The following is a 26,071-nucleotide window of genomic DNA, read 5'->3' on the forward strand; positions in this document are numbered from 1 at the left end:
GCTTATTTGAGCTGATCTTGCCCTAATATGGACATGGTCTTTTACCAAATAGGGCTATCTTCTGTATACCACCACTACCTTGTCACAACTAATTGGCTCAAACGCATTAAGAAGGAAATTAATTCCACAAAGGAACTTTTAACAAGGCACACTTGTTGCATTCATGAAGCTGGACGAGAGAATGCCAAGAGTGTGCAAAGCTGTCATCAAGGCAAAGGGTGGCTACTTTGTGTCATTTTATAGTTTTAACGGCTTCACTATTATTATACAATGTAGAAAATAGTAAAAAAATAAAGAAGTAGGTATGTCTAAAATCTTGACTGGTACTGTATATATATTATATATATATCGCAATATAGATTTTGTTTTGTTTTTGCAACACAGCATTAGATGTGGAAAAATATATATTTCCTGGGATTTCTTAGAAATCGGACAGACACTTGTTCCTTATGATTTATTTTTTGACTGTCTTTTATGTATTTTATGAAAGTGTTATTCAATACTTTTCTATGGGCTACAGTAGCCAAGGCTGAATCTTATCAAATTATAAAACATTTAAAAAATGATGAGACCGTCTGTGGGGGTATAACCTCACCGGCTGGCCCCCTTAAGGTGGGCCCCATTTTAGAGGTGATTAAAACCAGGGGAGACGGAGGATGGGGATCTATGTGTCCCTGGTATGGTAATTCCATAAACGGGGGTAAAACTGGGAATACATCCCAGATGCATTGGGGCCCCTGTAAACAATCCATCAAATACAGCACTCTGCCGGTGTGGGCTTTGAATAAGACCGGGAACACCGGATCTGGGAGGCCACAAGCAGGTTTCTTTCTGAATCAAAAAGGGGCTTAGGTGGTGGGTGTAGCAGGGGGCGTAGCAGGGGGCGTAGCAGGGGGCGTAGCAGGGGTCGCGGTCGACCCATCGGCGGGCTGAATTTTAGAGGCTGTTTGCATTTTTAACCGATTTCCTGCAATTCCACACATTTCTCTATGGCGCTAAGAGAAATCTTCACAGTTTTAAAGCTATTTCCTGTAATTGTGCATATTCAGCCTTGGAGCTCAGAGAAAAATGTTTAGTTTTGAAGCTAATTTCCTACAATTCACTGCATTTTTCCACATCTTATGTTGTGTTGCAAAAATCTATATAAAATCTATATTGCTAAATGCATTGTTTTTGGAATTCAAGTCTCCCTGACTGTTTAGCTTTTATTTTGGTGATTGTTAGATCTCAAAGATTACATTAATGAAACATATATAGGTTCATTAACTTTTCTACATACTTTAGATCTGTTTTTAGTCATATAAGTTAACACTGAAAGTGTTTTTCCTTCTCACAGATTCAGTCGGGGGATGGAGGGATTGAGTGGGCATTCTATTTGGAGGTCTGAACGGGTCCCCCACAACCTGCTATAATGACACTGTTCACACAACAACAGGAGCCTTCACCATGACATAGTGTTTATTATGGTCTGAACTTGGAGTCTGTGTGTGTGCGCTACTTCCTGAATGTGTCTGTATATGGAGACACGTTTTGTTAGATTGTATGACATTAGTGCTGTGTGTATGTACATTGGGGCAAGGAGGCAAAAAGAGAGAAAGAGAGGACAAGAGAGAGAGAGAGAGAGAGAGAATGGTGTGTGTGTGTGTGTGTGTGTGTGTGTGTGTGTGTGTGTGTGTGTGTGTGTGTGTGTGTGTGTGTGTGTGTGTGTGTGTGTTTATCTGTCCGTCTTGTATATGGCCCAGACCGTGCCTGTTGCAGAGAGTGATTCTGTCCAGATGTCCAGACACAGAGGCACACAGAAGTCTACAGACACTACCGTGTGTGTGTGTGTGTATGTGTCTGTGTGTGTCAAACGATGGATGGGACAGGACAAACTATAAGCTAGACACGAGACAGCACAGCAGAGATTCCATTACGTAGTGCTACTGTCCTTTTCCACAACAAGACTACTGCAGCACTGTGCTGGATCACAGTCTGAAACACATGAGATCAGAACAAATTCACTTACATTACTAGTTATCACTCTTGGTTCTGTTTATGCTCGACTTACCTTCAGTTGCAGAAGGATTCAACACTCTAAAGTATCCATAGATGGCCTAACCTACCATACCAAATTATGAATTAGTATAAAATAACAGGAAATTTGCAGGGCCCTTGAGTCAGCCAGAAGAGGAGAATGTGGACTGTGGTACTTTCCCAGCCAGCACATAATGTTCTGAGAACCATATGTTTCTTAGAGCTTGGTGAGAACATGTTTTTCCTGGTTATGTTGCACACAATCTTCCCACAACTTTCTGGAGATGGTGCTGGATAGTTGCTTGACTTTGAAACATTCTCAGCACATTTAAGGAACTTGACAAAAAAAATGTTATTTTCTTGGTATTTCAATACTTTAACAGAACGTTTCCTAAAAGTTCAAACACGGTTACATTTCATTTCAATTTTGGTAATGTTCTAGGAACGTTCTCCAGCTGGTTTGACTTTGGGAATGTTCTCAAATAGTTCAGTGAACATTAAGAAACAACTTTGTTTTGTGGGGATTTCATTACTTCAGCATAAGGTTTACTACAGGTTTCCTCATGGTTCTATTTAAAGTCATGTTCTCAAATTGTTCAGAGAACACTAAGGAAACGTTCAATAGAAAACCACAAGAAAACTTTAGTAACATTCAGAGAACATTCTAAGAATGTTATTTAAAAACAGATACATTCCGATACATTCCATCAACAAAACTCTCTCTATCCTCCCTCTTGTTAAGAGTGTTCAGGTGTGTTGGCCAAGCCCACTAATTGGCCACACCTGATCTTAATGAGTGCTTGTTTCCTTTGAAATGTGGTCTATTTTGAATAGACTGAAATGAAAAGGTATGTATGAGTTATAAAAAACATGGCAACAACCATAGTAAAATGTTCTCAGAAGCTCCCTGCAACAGGCAAACTTTTCACTTCCATTCTCAGAACGGTTAAAAAACGTTCAGTTTTACCAGCCCGAAAACATTTGGCTTCGTTCCCAGAACCAACAGGAAGCCAAAAACATACGTTCCCACAATTTCCAAGGAACCAAATGTGCTAGCTGGGTTGTCTGTTGTTCTAATCTTTACATCTCTTCTCTTTCTTTCCCTTGGTCCTGCCCTGTTCACATGCCTCTGTTTCATACGCAGGTGAGTACAGTACTTTGAATCATTTGTCAATAATTTTGTAGAAGAGGACTTTGTTGTCTTTTTATTATTCTTGGCACACACACATGCATGCAAACATTAACACGCATCAGTAGTTTATTAACAATAGTAAGTGGAATTGCGAGAAGTTATACATGAGAGTGTGTGTGTGTGTCTCTGGGAGCACGGCCACACTAATGGATGGAAAATCTCTCCACACACTCTGCCCACAAGACAAACGGCCCCTCATACAGCCTCCTATGTACTGTCTGCTCATCTGTCTCTTCCCTTCCTGCTTTCTTTGCCCCCTCTCCGTTCCTAACACGTCAACACATTAAGCCCTATAGTATCAATAAAGTTATTTCAACCAAAAGTACATGACGTTAAAATTAAATACTCATAGATGTTTTTTCTCGGTCATTGAGTTTGGCTGAGGTTCAGATTACCTTCTGAATGGAGTGTCTCAGCAGGTTTATTGGTTAATGTGCTTTGCTTCAATAGTTCTCAAAGGTAAAATAAGAATTTGATCCTTGTAGGTTGCTGTGTAACATTTAATGTTTCGGAAAATAGATTGTAGCAGAGATAATTTGAGTGAGCTAAGGTTTAAACATATCACAGCATAATGTGTTTGATATTACTTTGATTATTACTGTGTGAGAGTTTCTGGAATCAAATTAAGTAATCAAGGTCAAGCACATTTATATGAAAGAAGTGTGTGTCTGATAAGGTGTGTGTCCTAGATGCACAGTAAAACGTGCACAGTGGGTTTGAATAAAGTGTGTTTTTAAAGACCACGGTTTGATGTATTATATACGCTACCGTTCAAAAGTTTGGGGCCACTTAGAAATGTCCTTGTTTTCCATGAAAACACACATGAAATTAGTTGCAAAATGAATAGGAAATATATTCAAGACGTTGACAAGGTTATAAATAATGATTTTTAATTGAAATAAGTGTCCTTCAATAAGTGTCCTTCAAACTTTGCATTCGTCAAAGAATACTCCATTTGCAGCAATTACAGCCTTGAAGATCTTTGGCATTCTAGTTGTCAATTTGTTGAGGTAATCTGAAGATATTTCACCCCATGCTTCCTGAAGAACCTCCCACAAATTGGATTGGCTTGATGGGCACTACGTACCATACGGTCAAGCCGTACCTCAACCCTACCTCAGTAGGGTTGAGATCCGGTGATTGTGTTGGCCACTCCATTGTCGTGTCTTTGGCTATGCCGGATTAAGTGATATGACATGCTATTCTATAAAATAATTTTTCCGTAATTAATATTACCTGATTGAGCTAATCATGTAAATGTAGAGAGACGGGGCACCACTAAATAATATTTATAGAGCTGTTATCTTCCGAATAAACTCTTAAAGACCTAGTAATATTTTACATCAATAGCAGTCAATATTAATCGTCATCTTAATTCAGTCTCATCTGAAAGTTGTAAATTCTTGGTTATCTGCACGAACACTGGCTAGCAAGTTGAATCAGCAATACAAAATTGGGTTTAATTATTTATTTACTAAATACCTAACTAATATCACAGAATTACACATACACATAATTAAATCATAGCTTGATTACAAATTACATCATAAAGGAAAACATCCCTAGCGGGCGGAACAGATATGACAGCTGGTTACACAAAAGAAAAGGGCTGGGTTTGAGTGAAAAAGCGGGAAGACTGAGGAACAAAGGGCGAAGCTGTGCTATCGTAAATACAGAATCTTATGCATTCTAAATTACCGCCCATTTGGAAAATAAATATTTACTCTGAGCTGCGCTTCGATATGTTGGTGGTAGATGGAAGGCCGTGTTGCCCAACCGAGACCTTTGTCCTTTGAAGAATGTCTCTGCTGGTCAATTGGATACGTTGTAGTAACATCGTTGTGTGGTAGATGGTATACTCTGTCTGTTCCTTCCTAACCTGCGTTTGCAGCTGCTGTTGCTAACTCAACAGCTAGGAGGTATCACTTCTGTAGTGAATAAGAGTTCAAAGTTCATACCATTCGCAACCAAAGCTCACACTGATGGTGGCTTCGTTCTGTAGTTATTATCTGAACCATTCTGACATCGGACCGTCGTCCTCACATTCTTGGAACATTGTCGTCAAGGCTTTATATAGGAAGGGAGAGGCGTGTTTGAAAAATTGTATAGCCCATGTTCCTTCACAGGGGCGGGCCACTGATTGAGCAGAGCCCTACCTTATGAAAACCCAAATCTCACATTTTAGAAGCTAAAATAAATAAGAAGCACGAATAATTTCATATTCAAAAATTTAAATTGAACAACAATTCCATTTAATCCGATAACTCTGATGTGTAGACCTTCTACTATAGAGTTTATGTCATCTTATCATTGATGAGAATGTCTCAGATGACAACCGAACTGACATCATATTCATTAACTACCACCGCATATGTTCAATTGGTCGGATTACCAGAATATAGTTCAAATCCCCCCACCTTCTGATGTCCCCAGAATCTCTATGTTAACCAAGGGTTTTGCAAATGTAACATCAGTTGGGTAGAGAGAGGAAAAAGGGGGGAAGAGGTATTTATGACTGTCATAAACCTACCCCCAGGACAACGTCATGACACCATTATAGACAGAATACCAGCTGACTGCTTCTTCCCTAAATAGTTCTTGCATAGTTTGGAGCTGTGCTTTGGGTCATTGTCCTGTTGTAGGAGGAAATTGGCTCCAATTAAGCGCCGTCCACAGGGTATGGCATGGCGTTGCAGAATGGAGTGATAGCCTTCCTTCTTCAAGATCCCTTTTACCCTTTACAAATATCCCACTTTACCACCAGCAAAGCACCCCCAGATCATCACATTCCCTCCACCATGCTTGACAGATGGTTTGTTCTTCTTTGTGATCCGAACACCTCAAACTTAGATTTGTCTGTCCATAACACTTTTTTCCAATCTTCCTCTGTCCAGTGTCTGTGTTAATTTGCCCATCTTAATCTTTTCTTTTTATTGACCAGTCTGAGATATGACTTTTTCTTTGCAACTCTGCCTAGAAGGCCAGCATCCCGGAGTCGCCTCTTCACTGTTGATGTTGGTGTTTGCGGGTACTATTTGATGAAGCTGCCATTTGAGGACTTGTGAGGCATCTGTTTCACAAACTAGACACTATAATGTACTTGTCCTCTTGCCCAGTTGTGCACCGGGGCCTCCCACTCCTCTTTCTATTCTGGTTAGAGCTAGTTTGCCCTGTTCTGTGAAGGGAGTAGTACACGGCGTTGTACGAGATCTTCAGTTTCTTGCCAATTTCTCGCATGGAATAGCCTTCATTTCTCAGAACAAGAATGGACTGACGAGTTTCAGAAGAAAGTCTTTGTTTCTGACCATTTTGAGCCTGTAATCGAACCCACAAATGCTGATGCTCCAGATACTAAACTGGTCTGAAGAAGGTCAGTTTTATTCCTCCTTTAATCAGAACAACAGTTTTCAGCTGTGCTAACATATTTGCAAAAGGGTTTTCTAATGATCAATTAGCCTTTTAAAATTATAAACTTGGATTAGCTAACCCAACGTGCCATTGGAACACAGGAGTGATGGTTGCTGATAATGTGCCTCTTTACTCCTATGTAGATATTCCATTAAAAATCAGCCGTCTCTAGCTGCAATAGTCATTTACAACATTAACAATGTCTGCACTGTATTTCTGATCAATTTGATGTTATTTTAATGGACAGAAAATGTGCTTTTCTTTCAAAAACAAGGACATTTCTAAGTGTCCCCAAACTTTTGGACGGTAATGTATCTTCTAGGTGCAAATCAAAGGTTGTGTGTACTATCGTTGCTCAGCAAAAGGTGGGTATTCAATGGGTTGTGTGTAAGGTGTGTATCTTCTAGGTCTGCAGAGCTGTGTATGATGGGTGCTGAGTAAAAGGTGTGTGTGTCCACAGTTTGTGGTGCTCTGGAGCAAAATGCTCTGTGGTAGTAGTGCTGCAGACACCCAGGTAAGCAGGTAAAGGTCTACACTGTGACTCTATGTATTCATAGAAGACCACATCAATTAAAGACGCAGTTCTGTCGAGAGCACGCACACACACACACGATACTCATTAATGCGCATAGTTTACACTCACAGTTAATATGTACACACATGCATACAGTACCAGTCAAAAGTTTGGACACACCTACTCATTCCAGGGTTTTTCTTAATTTTTTTACTATTTTCTACATTGTAGAATAGTAGTGAAGACATCAAAACTATGAAATAACACATGGAATCATGTAAAAAGTGTTTAAAAAATCATTGTTTTTGCAGCCCAAATAAATGAACTTTTAACAAGGCACACCTGTTAAATGAAATGCATCAATCTCATGAAGCTGGTTGAGAGAATGCCAAGAGTGTGTAAAGCTGTCATCAAGGCAAAGGGTAGCTACTTTGAAGAATCTAAAATATATTTAGATTTGTTTATCACTTTTTTGGTTACTACATGATTCCATATGTGTTATTTCATAGTTTTCTACAATGTAGAAAATAGTAAAAACAAAAATGCTTGAATGAGTAGGTGTGTCCAAACTTTTGACTGGTACTGTACACACACATGAATGCAGGGCCAGCTCCAGGCACAAGTGGTCACTTAGGGCCCCCGACTATGTTTATAGGAACTCAGTTGGGGACTCAACTTAATGTTGAGAGTTAGAATAATGGAATACACAGGGTGGAATGGAATACACAAAGTTTGAAATTTGGTTGTGCAATTTGGTTGTGCAAACTGCCTGCTATTTCCTGAGCAGTCTATTACGACAGCAGGTACAACTGCCCCTCACAGTGATATTTCACAGTAGAAAAGGAAACTGTCTAAGCTGACTGTAAAGTCATTTAAAGGAATATAGCTCAACAGTTAACCAGCTCAGCAGCAGTTTTTATTTTTGTCTTGTCAGTCACTTACATTCACTCAATTATCCATTTTAGCTAACACATTTTTAGATTGGTAAATTAGTCTAGCTATTTATCTAAACTTGTAGTTATGATGGCCGAATACCTACTGGGCACACATGGCATGTGCCCAGGTGCCTTGACCTCCAGGGGCCCCCATTGTTTTTGTTAGTCACTCTCAATTAGATATCATTAAGATGAAATAAGTCAATGCAAAATGTGCCCGTTGAAAAAATTTGTAGAATTGCATTAAATTTGTTATGATAATTCATAATTTACTTTCTGTCCTATGGCAAAATGTGTGGCACTGCAGGAAATTAACTTTAAAACGCATATTTTTCACTCTTCACTCAAAAGGGGGGCAAAATGTGTTGCCCAATTGGTGGGGGGATGGGGGGGTGGGGCAGGGTGGGGGGCAACCAAATTTTGCTTAGGGCCCCCTAAAGGCTAGAGCCGGCCCTGCACACGTGCTTATGCATTCTTAGGCATGCTTACCCACACACTCACACGCTGCTGCTGAGCTGCTTAGCTGTTGAGCTATATTGCTTTAAATGACTTTACAGTCAGATTAGACAGCATCATTTTCCACTGTGAAATATCATTGTGAGAGGCAGCTGCACTTGTTGTCGTAATAGACTTTTCAGGAAATAGCAGGCAGTTGAGTGTGTGGACACATACACGCACACACACACACACACACACACACACACACACACACACACACACACACACACACACACACACACACACACACACACACACACACACACACACACACACACACACACACACACTGTGCTGGCTGCTTTCCTGTCAGTCGGAAACAGCTGAGCACAGCTTAAGTTATATGCAAGTGTAAAGGCATGTGGCCTCACGGTTCGCTTCAGCTCTTCCCCTGAATGTGTGTGTGTTCACGCGAGTGCACGTTCTTGTGTGTGTGTATGTGTATGTGTGTGTGACGGTGTAACTGTGTGTGTGTGTTCACGTGCATGCACATGTTTGTGTGTGTGTGTGTATGTGTGTGTGTACACGTCACTATCCTTACCATGCTTGGATGTTTCAGTGGAGATATACACTGTATCTCAGCCACCCAGACGCCAGCACTGGTGTAAATCTCTGAGGCCTGAAAGCACACACACACACTAGCACTTCTGTGTGCTTTCTCTTCTCCTTTCTTCAATTTTCTTCTCTCCTCTCATCTTCTCTGTTTAGTTAGCAACTTTCATCACTTTAAATAATGACATTGCAAAACAGTCCTTATGCTTTGTTGAAATTGTTAAACTTTTTAAGCTGATAATCAGATTCCTTTATTGATTAAAAGGACAATAACTGCAAGCTATTGTTGTTAATCACAGACATTATTGTATTTACATTTTTATATTCATGTACATTTATTTTTGATTATATACTGTAGTTATCTGTACTGCATTGTTTTGTTGAATTGTTGATACAGTATACAGGCATACCATGCACAAATCAAAATGTGACCCACCGCCTAGATTCAGTGTTATGTAGCAAAATTTGAAATGGTGTTTTTTACATTGGATAAAAAAAGACTAAGAGATACAAAATGTATGTCGTGCGTCACTACTTCACAGGAGAGCCATGTGCATTTTTTGGGGTTGGCAGAAATGCCAACTTTCATGTGCCTTAATAACAAACTTGTATGCCTTCTGTAAATATGAATGAAATTGTTAAATTACGAGCCTAGTTGGTTTAGCCACAGAAAAGGCCAGCAACCTTCCCACTAGCCATGATAGGCTGAGATAATGAGTGGGCTGGACATGCCTAGAGATTATTTCAGATTGGTCTGCCATGTAGCAAGCTTCTGTCTATAATATGAGCTGGTCAGTATGTGTAGGTAATCCTTTCTAACATGGCTTTTTTGAAAGATATCACGTAGGGGAACAGCACAAGTGTTGCTCTCCACTTTCTGGAGGACCGTGTTTTGAAATCAGTGAAATTAGAGTATGATAGCTCAGGAGATGGAGAAAATTCTGGCGTTTGATTGCAAATATGCAGATGGAGTTGAAAAGAGAACACACAGAAGGCTGTTGCATAAAACACCTTTCCCCAGATTACATCTTCAAACTAAGGGCAACCATGGCATCCGTGACAGAGAGGGAGAAGCGTTCACCCATTTATACGGGTAAGATAGTCTAGCTAGTCCATCTTTGTCAATTATGCCTGCTAAATTCTTGGCAGCAATGTTATTGAGAGCAGTGGGAACACTTTTGCAGATCTCCATGGCTAACATATCTTTCAAAAAATCTGCAGTAGCAAGGATTATCTACACATACTGAGCAGCTCATTTTACAGACAGAAGAGTGTTACATGGCAGACCATTGGCATGCCAATCCGAACTCATCTCTCGGCATGTTCAGCCTATCCATTGTCTTAGCCAATCATGGCTAGCGGGAAGGTTCCTGTTTTTTACCGTGGCTTAACCAACTAGGCTCGTAATTTAACAATTGTATTCATATTTGCAGATGGCATACCCGTTTGATATTAAGGTACATGATAGTTCACATGTTCCAGAAGTGATTTCTGACAAAAAACGTATTTTGATGAAAATACAAAATAAATGTTAAAATGCTTCTCCTGTGAAGTAGTGACATGCGACATATGCCTAGCTTCTTGAAACGGGTCACAAATGTCATAATAGGCACATAGCAGTGGAATAGCGGACACCTAATGGGCACAGGGCAGTGGACTAGTCTCTCTGGTAGTCTGGTAGTCTTGTGGGGGGTTTGCAACACCCCCTCTAGGGCATGTTGTGTCATAGCAACTCAAGGGTAAATATATGGGCATCTCTGTCTGTCCGTTCGTCCATCCTTCTGACTGTCTGTCTGTGGTAGTCCTGTCAGCATGGGCTGCATAGAAAGACCTTCCTGGGAAATATCTATGCTGTTGACTCGTTCTTTGTTAGTGCCCTTTGTTGTGAGAGCACATGTTTACCTTCATTAAAAAAAAAACATTTTACTGAGGCCTCCAGAGTGGCGCGGTGGTCTAAGGCACTGCATCGCAGTGCTAGCTGTGCCACTAGAGATCCTAGTTTGAGTCCAGGCTCTGTCGCAACCGGCCGCGACCGGGAGACCCATGGGGCGGCGCACAATTGGCCCAGCGTCGTCCAGGTTAGTGGAGGGTTTGGCCGGCAGGGATGTTCTTGTCCCATCGCGCTCTAGCGACTCCTGTGGCAGGCCAGGTGCAATGCACACTGACACGATCGCCAGGTGTACGGTGTTTCCTCTGACACATTGGTGCGGCTGGCTTCCGAGTTAAGTGGGTGTTGTGTAAAGAGGCAGTGCGGCTTGGCTGGGTTGTGTTTTGGAGGACGCACGGCTCATGACCTTCGCCTCTCCCAAGTCCGTACGGGAGTTGCAGCAATGAGACAAGACTGTAACTACCAATTGGATACCGCGAAAAGGGGTAAAAGTTTAAATATATATATATATATAAAAAATTGCCATCTCAAGAGGTAAAAAAAAGAAAGACTACAAGTGCCTCTTGTCAACTTTATTAATTAAATAGCTGAAGAGAGGTGATTTTAGTATTTTTTATTAAATGTTATCAATTTCAACAAAAACTATACATCATACAATGCTCCACAATAGTGTAGGTCTAGGCATTATGCGTCCAATGAGTGGTATTATACAGTGGATGGTTAGTGGTGAAATTTAGCTTTCGCAACTAAGTGGGAAGTGAGAATTTAACACAACTAGGAAAAATTCACTTGAATGGCCCTCCAACTGGTAATTACTGTCACGTCTACTCCCGCCCCCTCCCCTCCAGCATTTGGCGTCGCCGGGATACTAACCACCGGTTCTGGCACCAATCATTACACGCACCTGTACTTCATCATGAGGCACACCTGTACTCCATTACCTCACTTATTACCTCCCCTAAGGCACTCCCTTAGGTTGTTTCAACAGTCAGTATTGTTTCTGTGTTTATGAGATGAATCCACTACGATGTTGTCTCGTTCCATGTTTGTTGTTTTATTCAACGTACCACCTGCTTCTCGACTCTCAGCATCTTCATTAAAATTACTAGTTAAATCAGCCACGAGTCCCCTTGTGACAAGGGGATGGAAGCTTATTGTGTGCAACAGGGAGGGTCAATTGAATACGAGAGGCACCAAAAATGAATTTTTTTTAATTGTTAACCTTTCTAGCATGTCTATGGGTAACAGGGTTGACGTGTAATGCTCGACCTGCTCAGTTTTCCATCAGAAAATGGTGAACAAAAGTAGACCCAGCTCACCTGTTTTTACACTAAGATTTCACTATTAGATGTTCAATGATTATTTTGAAATAAATATTTTTTTAAAGTAATAGTTTCACCATATTCAAATGAGAGTTGAGTTGACGTAACAGGGTTGACCATAAAATTAGGGACATACTGTACGTAAATTAATCACTAATCATATGAAATGAATAATTATTGTCAGAAATAACTTTGTCAAGCAACAAAATAACTAGGGATTTCATATTTTTTTGATCACGTCTTTATTTATATGATTCAAAATCCTATTTATTAAATCTCCATGTGGTCTATATTAAAGGTGGTCTATATTAAAGGTGGTCTATATTAAAGGTGGTCTATATTAAAGGTGGTCTATATTAAAGGACACTTCATTTCATATAGCAGGCTTTTCAAATGGAATATTCTTGCATCATTTCTACATAACATATCAAAGGCACTTATCTCGCGGAACGAACCAGTATACATTAAGTTCTGCCCGTTGGACGTTGGCTGCAATGCACTCGTCAAGTTTGTTTGTTTATTTGTCATATGCACATGAAAGACATGGAGTCACTACATGACGGATAATGTATCAACTTTGTAGTCATTTAAATGCATGTTAGTGCTTTTGGTATGTGTCAAATACAATAAAATGCCTTTTGACTAAATATATTGTAGCGGTGGCAGCCTATTGGAATATATGGAGTCGTGGCTTGTTGGGGTCTTGGCTTTGTTTTAGTGCTTTTTGATGAGACAGATTGTCATGCCAGTTAATGTGTTATGTTGTGTTTTATGATTAAAAGCTAAGCTTGTACATTGCCAGCTCTGCAGTTTTAATGAGACTGACATTAGTGCATGTGATACCAAAGAGCCTACTAAAGCTTCATTGTTAAGACAGTCACCATTTCTTAATAATATGATTTGGCCAATTTGTATATTTGCCATACATTTATTAAATATATATATTTAAATGTAAGAAATGTAAATACATCTAAATGCATGTTGGAATATATTTTACAAAACATTTCCAATATATTTACCCAATATATTGATAAATGGATGTGAAAATAATGTATGTTCAAATATTCATTCTTGAATGTATTTCAGAATGTGAAATACATTAAATACATTTTCTGATGCATTTAACCTATATTGTGATATACATTGATTTATACATGTTGACTACATTCCGTATTGTATTTTAGAAGGTATTTAAAATGTATTAAATACATTTTCTATACATTATTTGGTCAATTTCACATGTATCCTAAAAAATGTATCTCAAAATATATTATAATTTTTTCCCCTTATGAGACACTGAAAACATTGACAGAGTCAGAGTGGCGTTAATAAAGATAAGATGAGCGATATTGATGTAAATGAGTCAGTAATCAGCTGGAATAATCTTTATGCTGTGATAGGGCTGCATGGGTCTGGGCCAGCCATAAACATCAAAGGAGACGCACTCCAACAAAAAAGGCCTACTCCCGCTACTCTGCATCCCAGAGTGTGTCTGTTCGGTCCGATCGTAAGACACACACAGGTCCCATGCACGCACAAAGACACACATGCACATGCATATGCATACACTGGTCCTAGCTCCCCTACTTTGACCAAACAAAGTTCCTATTTAGATCACAGGGTTCATTGCCAAAGGTTCTCATCTGTGTTTATCCATCCTGAAGTGGTGTCTTAGAAACGCACCAGCACCTTTCTCCAATCCTCTCTTCCCTCATCTGCTTTATTTGGAGACTACCATGACAATAGCCCGGCATGTGTCCATACTGTTGATTTTTCTCATAATCGCATGTTCAGAGGCAGACTGATTAGGACATTTAGAAAATTCCCCAATATTCCCACTGTTGGAATGTTTGTTCTGCTAGACATATTGTGTTACTTTAATGTTATTGGCTGTGATGTCTCCAAGACAGACCTCTGTTAAATGCAGACACCACAGGAGGTTTGTGGCACATTAATTGGACGGAATGGTATCAAATACGTCAAACATGGTTTCCATGTGTTTGACATTATTCCATTTGCTCTGTTCCATCCATTATTATGAGCCGTCCTCCCCTCAGCAGCCTCCACTGGCAGACACGCTGTCAACTCATGACAAGGTTAAATCAACTGTTCCTTGGTGGGGAATTCTGTGAATTTGACCAGTTAGCATTCTATTTTATGCTATTATGTTCTATTTCATTCTAATATATTATTATTATTATCTCTCTCTCTTTCTATTTCTCTTTCTCTCTCTCTCTCTGTGTGCACTCAATGCTGATAAAGGGCTATCTGCTATTGATATTGATAGGGGGTAAAGCCTGTGAGGGGATGAGTGAGTGTACAGTATATAAAGGAGGCCCACTCAGCATAACTAGTGACATTGTATTTTACTGCCCCGCCGATACAGCTACAGATATATAGACCATAGGAACCTTTTCATGCACACTCAAGAAAATGGAGAGTGATATTTCCACTCCTTTATGGTTCATTAACCCCTTCTTCTCTGTAATACATCGGCAGAGTAGACCTAGAGTCAGCAGATTAGCACCTCACACTGGCTAGGCTTTCACTTGTTCTTTCTTTCTTTTTGGCAAGGCTCAGATAAGGAATCGTAGCCACTGCTTTCTGACGTATGATTACCCCAACTATCAGTGGGTTTCATTCCCACATAGATCCCAGCTCTCTTCAGGTCATTGACCAGGTCCTGCCGTGTAGTTCTGGGCTGATCCCTCACCTTCCTCATGATCATTGATGCCCCACAAGGTGAGATCTTGCATGGAGCCCCAGACCGAGGGTGATTGACCGTCGTCTTGAACTTCTTCCATTTTCTAATAATTGCGCCAATAGTTGTTGCCTTCTCACCAAGCTACTTGCCTATTGTCCTGTAGCCCATCCCAGCCTTGTGCAGGTCTACAATTTTATCCCTGATGTCCTTATACAGCTCTCTGGTCTTGGCCATTGTGGAGAGGTTGGAGTCTGTTTGATTGAGTGTGTGGACAGGTGTCTTTTATATAGGTAGCGAGTTCAAACAGGTGCAGTTAATACAGGTAATGAGTAGAGAACAGGAGGGCTTCTTAAAGAAAAACTAACAGGTCTGTGAGAGCCGGAATTCTTACTGGTTGGTAGGTGATCAAATACTTATGTCATGCAATAAAATGCAAATTAATTACTTAAAAATCATACAATGTGATTTTCTGTTTTTTTAGATTCTGTCTCTCACAGTTGAAGTGTACCTATGATATAAATGACAGACCTCTACATGCTTTGTACGTAGAAAAACCTGCAAAATCGGCAGTGTATCAAATACTTGTTAACCCCACTGTACATGTACAGTACATCTGTGTACTGCTCTGCTATTGGTGTTACTAGTCTAACTGACACCAACTCTTGAAGTCTTCCTGACTTGAGAGTCTTGAACGGCTGCTTTAATGTGTCTACACGAAACGTAGATAATGAAGGGGCTGTGCCCTCAGACTTCATGGTGGCACCCTACGCTGGTTGGATATCCCCGTTTCGAATTGAATGAATCATGATCTATTGTTTTACATTGGACTTCCCCAGGCCCTTCCAATTCCAGCCATATCCAAGAAACACACACAGTAGCTAGCACAAACCTTCTGAGTTCGGACACGGTTAGCCGCTAACATAATGAATAGGGTCATCATACACATTTTCAAAACGTTATAACAACCCTTCTACACTAAAACAAGTGGCATATTAGACAACTACAACTTGTTAAATGTTATGCTCTTGTGTCTAGCAAGTAGCAACTAACGTTAGCTAGTATAGCTAATGTTAGCTAGCATTGTTCAGCCCCTTAGAAAGCCAGCCAGCTATTTCCTTTTAGTTGGCTTGCTATCAACTCAAAATCGGCCAGCAAATCAAATGTATGTTTTAGTTATAAATGAACTAGTTAGCTAATTATATGCTGAACAGTTACTTATCCCTGTGAAGTAATTCATTTTCCTTCTTGGGTGTCCTCTGTTTTTTTTTTATTGTTGTTTTATTTCACCTTTATTTAACCTGGTCGGCTAGTTGAGAACACCTTTATTTAACCTGGTCGGCTAGTTGAGAACACCTTTATTTAACCTGGTCGGCTAGTTGAGAACACCTTTATTTAACCTGGTCGGCTAGTTGAGAACACCTTTATTTAACCTGGTCGGCTAGTTGAGAACAAGTTCTCTTTTACAACTGCGACCTGGCCAAGATAAAGCAAAGCAGTGCGACACAAACAACAACAACACAGAGTTACACATGGAATAAACAAACATACAGTCAATAACACAATAGAGAAAAAAAAGTATATATACAGTGTGTGCAAATGAGGTAAGATAAGGGAGGTAAGGCAATAAATAGGCCATAGTGGCAATTAAACACTGCAGTGATAGATGTGGAGAAGATGAGTGTGCAAGTAGAGATATTGGGGTGCAAAGGAGAAAGAAAAAAAAATAACAATATGGGGATGAGGTAGTTAGATGGGCTATGTACAGGTGCAGTGATCTGTGAGCTGCTCTGACAGCTGGAGCTTAAAGTTAGTTAGGGAGATATGGATCTCCAGCTTCAGTGATTTTTGAAATTCGTTCCGGTCATTGGCAGCAGAGAACTGGAAGGAAAGGCGGCCAAAGGAGGAATTGGCTTTGGGGGTGACCAGTGAAATATACCTGCTGGAGCGTGTGCTACGGGTGGGTGCTGCTATGTCAGTTGGCTTTTCTTAGCCGATCACTCAGAGTTAGAGACAGCAGGTGCGGTAGAGAGAGAGTCCAAAACAACAGGTCTGGGACAAGGTAGCACGTCCAGTGAACAGATCAGGGTTCCATAGCCGCAGGCAGAAAAGTTTAAACTTGGGCAGCAGCATAACCAGGTGGACTGGGGACAGCAAGGAGTCATCTGGCCAGGTAGTCCTGAGGCATGGTCCTAGGGCTTAGGTCCTTAAGGTTAGGAATTAACTCTGAATGTTTAAGGTAAGGGATTCAAACATGCAACCTTTGGAACCTGAGGCAGATGCTTACGCCTGTCCACCATCCCCATCCACAACGCCCTAGCAACACCTAAGCCTACTTGAAGGTAACAGCGCTCACTGTTGCCCCTAGTGGCCGGTTTCCATGTCATCTCCCAACACTCTCAGACATGTATGGACTTTGAATACTGACTTTTATCACCGGTGACCTGCCTGACTGTGCTACTCATGTACGCTTCTGGAAGTTTCCACTGATGACCAACAAAACCCCCAAAAATATGAATCATCGTTCAAGTCAACCAAAAATGTCTATCTAATGCAACATGTACAGATAAAGAATACAGAATGCTATAATGCATGAAGCAAACATTGAATGACTGTGAAATTTGAAGGTGTACACTCCATGAAGATGTATAGTGAATGTATCCCTTTCTGTACCCTGGTGCAGTGGAACAATTCTGGTTCAGCATTTATAGTAGCATGATTCTGGTTCTGATTATGGATAGCTGAACTTCTGTAAATAGTGAAATGACATTTAGATGTCTATGGGACAGTTTTTGATGGATGCTGACCCATGTTGACTCCAATGTTTCCCATAGTTGTGTCAAGTTGGATGTCCTTTGGGTGGTGGACCATTCTTGATACACATGGAAAACTGTTTAGTGTGGAAAACCCAGCAGCGTTGCAGTTCTTGACACAAACCCGGTGCGCCTGGCACCTACTACCATACCCCGTTCAAAGGTGCTTAAGTCTTTTGTCTTACCCATTCACCCTCCGAATGGCACACATACACAATCCATGTCTCAATTGTCTCAAGTCTTAAAAATCCTTCTTTAACCTCATTAAAAGACCTAAAGCTTTTTGTTTTACGTTGTGTTTCACTTTGAAGACACTATCTGTGAGTGGTGATGGTCGCTGTAAAGCCGACAGTCGACATGGGTTATAATCTCTAGCGTAAGTGATGCCTTCTCAACATAGCTCCTCTTGTTTAACTCTCTGATACCACTTTTGAACATCATGTGCTCATATGTAGTAATCTCATCGTCTTTCACCAAAGAACGCAGTTCTCCAAGCTTGCAGAAACTCTCCAGAAACGCAGGTTTTCATTTTGAATGCTGAGTGTGATAAAACAGTAGGCTATAGATGGTTAATTCCCATCTTCATTCAGAATCATGTATAATTGGTACCAATATAAATACACTGAATCACATTTGATTATTATGCTAGTAGTTCTTGCATAAGAAAATGTTATGTGTGCAGTTCCCATAGTTTAATCCAGTAAAAGTACTTTCTGTAGTGCCTCTTTCAACCCTTATGCTGCCTGCTACCCAGTCCTTTATGATGCAGTACTATCCCTTTATTCAGGCTACTTAATGTCTTATAGGCCTATCATGCAAACATTTCATGCACTTTCAATCAATCATTCACGGGTGTGTCATCACTATAATTCCCATTCCGACATTACGTGTATCCATCGAGGTGCCATTCTATACCTTCGAAGTACACTTCTAGGTCATTGTACATACCATGTGTAGTTCATATGGACTTCATCCAAATCAAGTCCAAATCAAACCAAATGTATTTATATAGCCCTTCGTACATCAGCTGATATCTCAAAGTGCTGTACAGAAACCCAGCCTAAAACCCCAAACCCCAAACAGCAAGCAATGCAGGTGTTGATGCACGGATTCCGATGATTTTTGAGCTGTATAGGACTAAGGCACACATCTGTCCCGGTCTTCCCCGACCAGCTCCCCTGGAATTCCAAATTCAAGGTCGCATGCGCTCTTGTCTTCCTCTACAACCACCACTCTGAGACCAAGGCCCTTTTTCCTTGCAGATTTGGTCCTCCGTTCACCACAGCCTTTAGCGGGGACACGACTGTCAGAATTGGAGGCTGCTTTCCTAGCTTCTTGAAGACTAGAACTAGCTAGATAGCTGGTAAATTAGACATGCGCCTCCCCACATTCTGAAATTGCATTTTTGTCCCCCCCCCAGTATTACCATTGGAATATGATACAAAACGGGGCAATGGTGTGCTTTAGGACCATGTGGACGCCTCCTAGTGGTCCGGTAAACTGTTTGGAGTGTTAATCTGACTGGATAAAATATATATATATTTCTAAAACCAAAGTTGTGCCCCTGGTCGTTGCTATGTGACAGTGTCGTCTCTCTATCTTCTTTTCAGAAAGCTCCATCAGTTTTTCTCCCTACAGCTCTAGTCAGCTAGCCTAACTTTAGCTTGGCTTGTTTACCTCTTGAGTGGAGGGAGCGTGGGGGGCGTTGCGCATGCAAATAGCATTCATATGAGAACCAATCAAAAGGTTGCTCAAATGTTTTGAGCTAAGCCCGAGTAACCAGACCAGTGAGTCACAGCTCTCTGTGTATTTACGTGGGTTGTGTGTCAGCCAGGTACTACCTCCTTTGGAAGCTGTTGCATAAAGCCTTTTTCTGTCTGTTATAACTGTTTGGTTTAATCTAACGGAGTAGCATGGATGGAGGGAGTTTTATGGATGGAGGACAGATGCCCTGGAATACTAAGGGGATGTGTGTGTGTGTCACCTCCTTTACCCCGTCTTACCATGGTGACGTGAGTGGGACTGACGAGTGAGCAGGGTCAGTCTCTGCACAATGGTTCCATCACCCCTGACAAAACAACAACAATCAATTGGCCATTCCTCAAATAATGAAATGATAGTGTCTTTTTCATGAACTGCTCCACAGACCAGCTCCTCCACACACGCACACCCATAGGCACAACAGTTTAAAAGGTGGAAACAGCACAGATGTTATAGAACTTGTGGGGAGTTTGGAGCGGCTGTATGTACAGTAGCACTTTAGAAACCCTTTGTCTCGCTCTGACAGGAGACAGCCGCAGACTCTCCATCATCAGACAGGAGACTCTCACAAGCTCACATGAACACACAGAAACAGCTTTATTTCCCCTCTTAGTTTAACCATAGGCACTGCAAATTAACTTAAAGATACACATTTTGCTGAGATATTGAGTGTAAAAAAATATATATACGGCAATATGATTCCAGTCTTGGCACAGGTTTGAACACAATTAAGCGTTATGAGTATTGTATTCACTCAATCATATATCCCTATGGTCTATTCGTTGGTTGTGAATTATTACTATATATATCCACTGCACATTGTGCCAAAGCAAAACTATGAGGTATAAATCATGTCCTTAATGTAAACCCAAAGGACTTCCTGTAAGTAATGTTGTAATGCCTAGTCAGAAGGTACAGAATCTGCTTGCTACACAAAATTGTATTTTATGTTTCATGTCCGGGTCGAAATAGTAGCCTATTTGATATCTTTCAAATACTTTAGATGAGCTTAAACTTAGCTTTATCAGTGCAATGGAACCAATGGATTAATCCTAAAAGTGCAAACCCCATCCAGAGAAGCTAATGTTTGAAATAAAACAAATAATATTTCAACCTAGGTCTGCACTGTTAGAGCCCAGAAATAGAAAAAGAACAGTACAGTATATCTAGATGGTTTAGACTCGCAGAATAATGTGTGTGTGTGTGTGTGTGTGTGTGTGTGTGTGTGTGTGTGTGTGTGTGTGTGTGTGTGTGTGTGTGTGTGTGTGTGTGTGTTTGTGTGTGTGTGTGTTTTACCCAGCTTCAGTTATGAACCTTCTCAGCTGTTGGCTTTACCCAGTATCCCTGTCTGGGTCAAGTTAGAACAGGATTTTAGCTCCACACATGGAAAAGACCGTCTTCTATTTCTCTGACTCTCTCATGCACGGGCATACGGACGCTCGCACAACCGTTTTGTGGGGTACTTTGCTGCAGGAGGGACTGGTGCACTACACAAAATAGATGGCATCATGAGGTAGGATGATGTGGATATATTGAAGCAACTTCTCAAGACATCAGTCAGGAAGTTAAAGCATGGTTGCAAATGGGTCTTCCAAATGGACAATGACCCCAAGCATAATTCCAAAGTTGTGGCGTTTGACCCAAGTTAAACCATTTAAAGGAAATGCTACCAAATACTAATTGAGTGTATGTAAACTTCTGACCCACTGAGAATGTGATGCAAGAAATAAAATCTGAAATAAATCATTCTAGCTACTATTATTCTGACATTTCACATTCTTAAAATAAAGGGGTGATCCTGACCTAAGACAGGGAATTTTTACTGAGATTAAATGTCAGGAATTGTGAAAAACTGAGTTTAAATGTATTTAGCTAAGGTGTATGTAAACTTCCGACTTCAACTGTATGTATTTTCAATGTTTTGTTCACATACAATCTAACCACAAAGCTTGCCATATTTTCCCTCTCTTTCTGGCTGCCCTCCCACTTCCCTTGTAAGTTCAAATTGAAGTTTGTTTATTTGTCATATACATATGATATGCATGGAATACACAGTGCAATGAAATGCTGACTTGCAGGTTAACCTCTCAACAATGCAACAACAATAGAAAAGTAAGTAGCTAAGTGAATAAAAAGAGTAATACAAATAAAAGCTAAAGGTAAATAATTTCCGCAAGCTAGCCAGTAGCTACGGAACTGGCTAGCCAGCCATGCTAGCTACAGAAACGAAACCCATGAAATACACGCTGGAAATAAACACTTTCCAAATATCATGACATATCAACATCTTTAGCTTGCCCATTCACTAAATATACTGTTAAATAACCCAACAGCTTAACGATCCTGAGCGCTAACGCTAGCTTATTAGCATTAGCCAACCATATGATGAGGGAGACTAACGTTAGCTAGTTAGCTACCACCTATCCTGCACAAACCTCATTCACTGCTACCTGCTTGTGTTCAACCTGCTAGATTTTTTTTGCCTCTCTTTCGGGAAAGAAGTTCAGAATGTACATATTTACTGTGTGCTATACTGCAGACTGACTGAGTAACAGGCGCTTTGCTGACTGATAACATTGACAAGGGACATAAACGGTCCACTGCGTTGTGAAATCTTTACCAATCACAGCAAGCATCGCTTCTTGCCTCCTACTGCCTTGCGCAGGATATTGTCTTGTTAATTTTTGTCAAAAATAAATATCAGTGAAATGTTTTTCTATACTGCACAGCACAAGTGTTGTGTGGTTATGGAAACACATATTAGACTGAAATAAAAAATTACAATAATAATACTTTTGTTGGACCATCAAAAGGTTTGGGGTTGAAGCCCAATAAGCACAGGCTTAATGACACCACTAGAGAAAGTTTGGAAGGCTGAGGGGAAGCGGGTTTTCACTTGGAGAACATCTGGAGAAAGTTTGGAAGGCTGAGAGGTTGTGTTTTTTAATTTAGAGAACATTTGGAGAATTTTTGGAAGACTGAGGGGTTGTGGTTTTTCATTTGGAGAACGTTTGTCTGTTCAGTCTGAGTGGCCTTGGCCCTGGTGTGTTTTGTTAAGTAGTTGCTTAGAAATAAAACCTTGTGCTTTATCGCTCCCATCAGCAGGTAAGATATTACACTACACTTGATAAAACACAGGGATGAACTAATAGACTCTTGGCAAGGAGACAATATGTCTGTGCCTCTCACTTTCTCATCTCTTTTCTCCCTTCTCTTCTCTTCTCTCTCTCTCCTTCTCTCTCTCTCTCTCTCCCTAGACACAGACAAACTCAGGGCCAGCTTTAATTTGTCACTTACATTAGTGGGCAAAAACAGGAAAGCAAACACACACACACAATCCCAAACACACACACGCACGCACACGCACGCACACTGCAGAGGTTGTTGTCAGGATGCTCCATGCTGCCATGTAATGCTGTTGTGTATTTATAGCAGAATGTTTAATCATTTCTGCACTACCATTACCCTAAGAAGCCTTTCTAATTTAACTCCACATATTCGCGTGTCGGTATTCCATCTCTGGAATATTCAGAAAAGTACATAGAAAAGTGTACATAGAAAAGTGCTTAAAATGAAGTGGCTATTTCATACTGTCCTGTTCTCCATCTCCTTTTAGAATTACCTATTTTGTTTGTATTTTTAGCACTTGCCTTATTCTCCCTCCCTCCCTCCCTCTGATTGAAGGGGAATGCATGGCTGGCATCAAAAGAAAGGAGGAAATAGATAATGATACCAGGCAGTATGGTGTGGAAAACACTGACCTCTCACATAGCTGATCCATCACACACACACACACACACACACACACACACACACACACACACACACACACACACACACACACACACACACACACACACACACACACACACACACACACACACACACACACACACGTACACAGACGCACATGACACAGACACACTGCATATCAATATACACAAACCACATATTTTAGGCTGGGTTTCTGTACAGCACTTTGTGACATCAGCTGATGTTAGAAGGGCTTTATAAATACATTTGATTGAAATTTTACATATACCATTTACAGTATACACACACTCTTTCGGACACACACACACACACACACACACACACACACACACACACACACACACACACACACACACACACATACACACACACACACACACACACACACACACAGCTGTATTTCTGCTCCTTGACTCTAAATCTTCTCCCAGTTGGATGAGTCCGCTTAAGGGAGATTTACGGCCCAGATATGAAACAGGATGGTTAAATGTGTTTTGTGTGTGAGTGTGTGTGTGTGTATTTGTCCGTCCATTCTATAATGTTGCTCATGGATCATTGACAAAGAGAGACTATTTGTGGCGTAAGAATTACTAACAATAAAATTATATTAAAGGACCTACAAGGCATGGTTAGGTAGATCCTGCACTTTTTGCCTTCTCCACTTTCACCTCCACTTCCACCCTGACCAGAAGCCATCTCCCCAGCCACATCCCCCTAAACCGGGGAACCAGAGTGGCACTCCAACAGAACATACTCACTCTGGCTGTTCCATTTCATTAAATTGGGTGTTAGGTTTAGGGGCATTTTGGCTTTATATGGTTTTGTCTTTGCTCTTCTGTGCGCTCATCATTACGAGAGGAGAGAGAGAGGCACTTCACCTCTCCATCTCTGTATTTGTCTCCATCTCTGTCTGTCTGTCTGTCTGTCTGTCTGTCTGTCTGTCTGTCTGTCTGTCTGTCTGTCTGTCTGTCTGTCTGTCTGTCTGTCTGTCTGTCTGTCTGTCTGTCTGTCTGTCTGTCTGTCTGTCTGTCTGTCTGTCTGTCTGTCTGTCTGTCTGTCTGTCTGTCTGTCTGTCTGTCTGTCTGTCTGTCTGTCTGTCTGTGTCTGTGTCTGTGTCTGTGTCTGTGTCTGTGTCTGTGTCTGTGTCTGTGTCTGTGTCTGTGTCTGTGTCTGTGTCTGTGTCTGTGTCTGTGTCTGTGTCTGTGTCTCTGTCTCTGTCTCTGTCTCTGTCTCTGTCTCTGTCTCTGTCTCTGTCTCTGTCTCTGTCTCTGTCTCTGTCATGCTGCCTCTCTTTTAATGTCTCTGTCATGCTGCCTCTCTTTTAATGTCTCTGTCATGCTGCCTCTCTTTTTCTGTCTCTGTCATGCTGCCTCTCTTTTTCTGTCTCTACCAGTTGCACACTAGAAAAATGCCAGAGATATTCAATTTACACACACCATACATATCAGCCACAAGCAAGTTAGACAAGCCGTCTTATACACACAACCCAAAAGCCAGTTAATGTCCAATCATGGCAATGATTGATCCTCCTTGTGATTAGTTGGTTATCGATCGCTCTGTCCAGGGACTGATTGATGGATTGATTGGTCCAGTCATCGATGAGGTCATTAGTTACAAAGGTGTCAGTCATACTGTCAACTCATTCAAATGTAATGACCCATGGTGAGTTGTGGTAGTGGTGGGGATAAAAGGGGATAAAAGTCCATCCGCAGACCATGACACACATTGTTATTTCACAATAGAAAGAGGTTCTGTGCCAAAGTGGGATGAAAAGTGGCAACCCATTGTTTATTCCACGTTGTGTTAGATACATTTCATCAGAAATCTATCATTGATCTGTATTATTGTAAAATAGCAACACAATAAAGTTATAAAACTCTCTTCATCCACACACACACACACACACACACACACACACACACACACACACACACACACACACACACACACACACACACACACACACACACACACACACACACACACACACACACACACACACACACACACACACACACACACACACACACACCTACTCTCTGAGCAGCAGCTGGGAGTGGATCTGGTGTCCATGCCTGGTCTGTCTGACAGTAAAGGCCTATTAGTGTCTGCTGCTCTATCAAAGCCATATGTTCCCCGGCTGTTAGGTCCATACCATGCCCTAACTCACCTCCCTCTCTAGGTATACTGTAACTCAGCTTGGAGTGGACCGCCAACAGCCCTTTACTCACCCTAATATTTCACATTAATCCCATGGAAAATAAACGATGTTATGAATCACCGTCTAAGGGGAAAGGGCTGAGTTCAGCTCCAGGGGAGGGGAGAGAGGGAAGAGGGAGACAGAGGAGAGAAAGGAGATGGTAGAGGAGAAAGGGGTGAGCGAGGTGAAAGAGGGAAGAGGGGTGAGGGGTGAGAGCTGTGGAGATAAGACTTACAGAGTGACACTCACCCACACACTCATGGCAGAGCATGAGGGAAGAGCAAGTCATAAGACAAAGAAAATAACAAAATGCCTCTTGCTGACTCTTGACAAGATGAACATAGTCTTTTTAATGAAATGGAAAAATCCTGTACCAGCTATAGCCCTAGGCAGAGTGGACTTTCTTAGAGAGAAAGAGATGGAGAAGAGGGGAGAAGGCAGCAATAAAGGTGAGCAGAAGATGAAAAAATAGGGAGAAAAGAGTTTAACACAGTATA

General features: G+C 41.0%; 1 protein-coding gene across 3 annotated transcripts in view; it reads left to right on the forward strand.

Annotated features, from left to right (window-relative positions):
• The window catches only part of kcnq5a (potassium voltage-gated channel, KQT-like subfamily, member 5a), a 110,559-nt gene that overhangs the window by 40,695 nt on the left and 43,793 nt on the right, over positions 1–26,071 (forward strand). The window lies entirely within an intron of this gene.

This window comes from Oncorhynchus kisutch, linkage group LG4 (genome assembly GCF_002021735.2).
Source record: "Oncorhynchus kisutch isolate 150728-3 linkage group LG4, Okis_V2, whole genome shotgun sequence".
In the NCBI taxonomy this organism is placed as follows: domain Eukaryota; kingdom Metazoa; phylum Chordata; class Actinopteri; order Salmoniformes; family Salmonidae; genus Oncorhynchus; species Oncorhynchus kisutch.